At 30.8% G+C, this 4,804-nt stretch overlaps 1 long non-coding RNA gene across 1 annotated transcript; it reads right to left on the reverse strand.

Annotated features, from left to right (window-relative positions):
- Positions 1–3,015: 3,015 nt before the first annotated feature.
- Positions 3,016–4,333, reverse strand: LOC139816795 (uncharacterized). The gene is made up of 3 exons (XR_011733088.1): positions 4,233–4,333; positions 3,678–3,764; positions 3,016–3,463 (listed from the first exon to the last, which is right to left on the reverse strand). It is a non-coding gene; the product is annotated as an uncharacterized lncRNA (long non-coding RNA).
- Between the last annotated feature and the right edge of the window lie 471 nt (positions 4,334–4,804).

The following is a 4,804-nucleotide window of genomic DNA, read 5'->3' on the forward strand; positions in this document are numbered from 1 at the left end:
TAAACCTTTCCAGTTTTTTTGTTCTTTTAAATAATCATAATCATTAATAATATTATGTGCAGTTTTGACTGATTCACTAGAATAAATTTTTCTTTTTTTTCCTGTTTTTATTTCATTTTGCAATACTGCAATTTTTTCATTGACGCATTTTATTGCAGCATATTCTAATTTAGATATACTTTCAATGGATTTAATATGGCAAATAACAAATTTATCTGCGCGCATTGGTTCATAATTTGATCCTAAATCTGAGTGTTTCAAATCTTTAAAATATGTTTCGCATCTAGAAGATGTTGCTATATTTGATGCTAAAGGGAAATATCTTGTTATCACTTCTGTCCAGATAGGAAAATGTTTCGCTAATTTAACTAAATAAGTAACGAGCTCTGGACAATAAAAAGCATTATATCTATCCGTCTCTACAATTTTGTTAGTAATTTGTTCAGCCTGTTCCCTGATAATGTTTATAAATTGTAACGGCCTATCTTTAGGATCGACGCTCGCGAAATCATCGGTAACTAGCTTGGAGGGAGCCTCGTTTCGGAGGTGATAAAAGACCGTCGCTGCGCCGCGGAAGAGGCTTGTCTGCCTTTTCGGCTATCCGCTCGCTTCGCAAGTATATCTCTATATACGACCGCTGTACTCCGCTTAAACCGCCTTTCACAAAGACATCCGCTCTCGCTAGATTTCGCCGCGATTATCGTGCTGATTTCTGTGCGCGCTCTCGGCACCTTGCCTGCAAAGGACTTTTGTAAATAACGTGTATATATTGAACATTAAACTGTAATTTGCTGTTACTTGCTGTGTCGTCACTTGTGGTCGTCTTCCACCTCGCGTTATACCGCGCTACTGCGTGCTCTCGAACAAATGTGTAATGTGCACATGGAAGTTTATTTTTTGAAAAACAAGCTTTGGAAATGACATCAGTCCAGCCGGCATTAAGTACATTATAAGTTTTTCCTTTGGTTCCTTTTTTTTATATACTTTTGATACAGGAAAAATGGATTTCCATTGCTCTTCGGGTAATGTCAAATCAAACAACAATTTCGGCAGTTTATTATTAACATTTTCTGTAAAATCAAATGGTAGGAATTCTTGACTACTACTTGAATTACTTTCGTTGGAAATATTATTAATATTATCCATTTTTCTCTTTCTTCTTCTTCTATTGTAATATTGAAATGTTTTTTCAAATTTGTTTTTAAATTCTATCGATTATTTTTAACGTAAAAATTTAATGTATTCGGTAATAATTTGTCAGAAATTTTTGTGCAAGCTTTTTTCCACACTTTATCTGAACGACATTTTAATTTATAATTTTCATCGAAAATTTCATACTTTTGCAGTACGTCTAGAATAACTGCAGAGTTTACGAGAGCTTTTCTAGGCATTTTGAGAATAGTTACAATTAAATTAACTTAAATATAATTTTTATTAATATAATTAATATTTATAACGCGTTTAAATTATTTAGCAGTTATCAAAATAAGTAAAATTAAACAAAATATACCAAAATGAAAAGAATATCAAGAGACACGGTAGTGTCTCGCGCCAAGTACACGCGGAGCGAGACCGACCGTGACTCTTTTACGCGACGCGACGGGTTGCGAGCACTCGAGATTAGAAATTACGATTATAAATTTTCTCTTAAATACAACACTGTACGTGTCATTTTATGTTATCTTCTCATTATCTTCTCATAAATATAAAATCTTTCTTTATCACTAAATATATCTCTTTTAAGCCACTGTAATTAGCCTTATCATAGGATGAGATCTAGAACGTAATTTTATTTTACACAAAATTGGTAAGTACTATATTAAATTACTAGAAATTACAAAAATATTTTAATGAAAATTGAAACAGCACTAACTAAATATATATTACCATATATTGTGTTTAATGTTTTGAATATCCAAAATACCAAATGAAATAATTATTGCAAATTTCACACTTCAAACCACTGCTAAAAAATAAAATATATTAATAAAGTTGTAAGATACTTAAAAACACATACCATGATAGCTGCCGAATTTACCTGTTATTCTCGATGTATTTGCCAGGTAAAGTCTATTTGTTAATTACGATTATATTTTTAAAAGTCGACAAGACAGTGGAAAACAGTAAATAATATAAAAGCTAGAATCACATTGCGAGCAGAAAACGTACAACCAAATTATAAAAGCTCCCTGACGACTGACTATCGTTTGCGCTGTCGAACAACAATAAGTGTTGACGCCAACCGCTACTAAGAAGGAGTGAGCCATGAGCCAGTCGCGCGCTTCCGTTACGCGCGTCATTTTTTTAAGATGAGCGTAGCGAAAAACAAGCGCACATCTACTTTAATCGGATCTGAACATGGTAAAATGATATCACGAATACCACGTATTATGGCACGTATTACAGAACTCTTCGGAATAAATCTATAAAATACTTAATGCCGGCAATGCCAGCTGGACTAATATCATTTCCAAAGCTTGTTTTTCAAAAAATTAACTTTCATGTGCATGTAATATATTATTATATAAAAACATATATGTAAAATACTAACATAAGAAGCGATTGTTCCTATGTTCATTGTAAAAAAGGAATATTTTATATCTTGATAAATGCTTGTCGGAGAGGAAAATGATATAATGACTTTTTGACTTGATATGATCTCAAGAATATGCTATTGCAATAATACCCTAATTTCTTTAAATATTTGTGTATACATTTTCTTGAAGCTTTCATGTGTACACAATTATTTAAAGAAATTAGAATACTATTGCAACAGTATATTCTTGAAACCAAATCAAGTCAAAAAATCCTGTACCACTTTTCACTCCGACGAACATTTATTGACAAACATCTATTGTAAGCTAAATATTGAAAAAAATACCAAGTTTTCCTTGAATATCTCAAAAAGTATAAGGCAAATAAAAAAATGTTTCAGACAAAAGTTGTTCATATTAATTAGTAGAAAAAGATGATACCATAAAAAAGGGGGTTTCTATTTAAATAATTTGACTTGGATCCTATTAGGCTTAACACAGGTCCCGGACTCAAAATCTAATAAAATTGTCTATTAGTCCTCCTTGAACTCTCCAACTTTTATCTGAAACATTTTTCCAATAAATCAATACTTTCTGAGATAATTATAGCGGAGATGATTGGCACACGAAATAAAAAACCTTGTTTATTTCATACATAATTACATATTAAAACATAAGAGTACGGGGTTAAGTATGACGTGTTCCGATATTCACTGTCTATACTGAAAATCTATGGTTATTGTTATACATACATTTTAGATTTTCAGTACTGGATATTAAAATATTGGAACGCAGTTTATACCAAGTTTAAATTTTTCTTACTTATGTATCTAATAAATGAAGCTGTCGCTCAGAAGAGTTTGATAGAAATCAAACTGCTTGGTGCTTCTTGGTGGTGTGAACTTCCACTGATGGAAAGCAACGTAACACTGCAACATAATACAAAAACAGTAATTATTATTTACATCTAATTATATATTTTAAACATAAAAGTAGGTTAGGTATGAATCTGTATTGTGATATTCACTATTTATGTATACTGAAAATCTGTAGTTGATGTTACACGTATACTTTGGATTTTCAGTATTGACGATTAATATTGGAAAGTATGGTTTATATCAAATTTAACTTTTTCTTACTTACATATTTAATAAATAAATCTTTTGCTCTTCTATCAAACTACTTGGTGCTGCTCTGGACTGCATGAACATCCACTGATGGAAAGCAATACTGTAACATATAGCATAAGAACAATAATTATTATAAAATTATGTAAATGGTTAAATAATTATGGTTAAATCATTTAATTAATGATTAAACTGCTTTTTAGGAGATTTGGGATCGGCATATTTCTATCACGTATCTCCAACTAAGGGCTCCAGTTGGATTAAACTGTTAAAAATTTTGAGGTTAAGTTAGCATCAAGATTTAAGTATGAAGCCGTTAATAAATAATTTCATTAAAGACTCGTTCAATAAAGTTATAAAGGCAAATATCTGTATTTTAAGATGGTCATTGAAATGATTTTTATGATATTAACGTGGTTTTTGCAGACCATTATGCCACGTAATCTCTATTTTTGGATTTAAAGGCAAATCGCCAAATATATATGTACAATGTACATATTAGTAATAATTATACAAAAATACTTTTAAAAATATTTGTGTGAACAATATTTATTAAATAAAGAAAAATTACCTGAAATTAAAACGATTGTTTCTGTGCGGTGTCGTACACGTGATTGCGTGATCCCACGGAGCCATGCAAGAGACAGCGAGAGAAGACCGGGAATGGTGGGGGTCGGTGCTGCGACCAAGCGCATAGCCACACACACTGCGTTCTTCCCTCCACTTACGCATTCAGAAACGTTCTGTTTATCCGTGTGACAAACTCGTAATTTGAAAAGTTTAATATTGATTATATAAGAAATATAAATTTTAAATTTTATCCATTTATTTTATTATCAATTTACTTACTGGCTCTTAATTAAAAATTAATTGTATATATAATTAGTTTTTATTATTACAAAACAAATAACAAGTTATAAAATTAAATACCACCACTTACAAAATTTATCTTAATTACTTTTATTCCCCAAAAGTACAAGTCAGTCTCTTTTGATTTCATCACATTTTTTTATTTAGATTTTTCTTTCTTTCAGTTCAAAATTCTTTAACTGTTATATGTATATTATCTGTGCAATACGTGTGATTGTGTGATACCTTAATAACGTCTTAATGACGTCAATAAGATGTCATTAAAATGTCATT

This window comes from Temnothorax longispinosus, chromosome 7, assembly GCF_030848805.1.
Source record: "Temnothorax longispinosus isolate EJ_2023e chromosome 7, Tlon_JGU_v1, whole genome shotgun sequence".
Classification (NCBI taxonomy): Eukaryota; Metazoa; Arthropoda; class Insecta; order Hymenoptera; family Formicidae; genus Temnothorax; species Temnothorax longispinosus.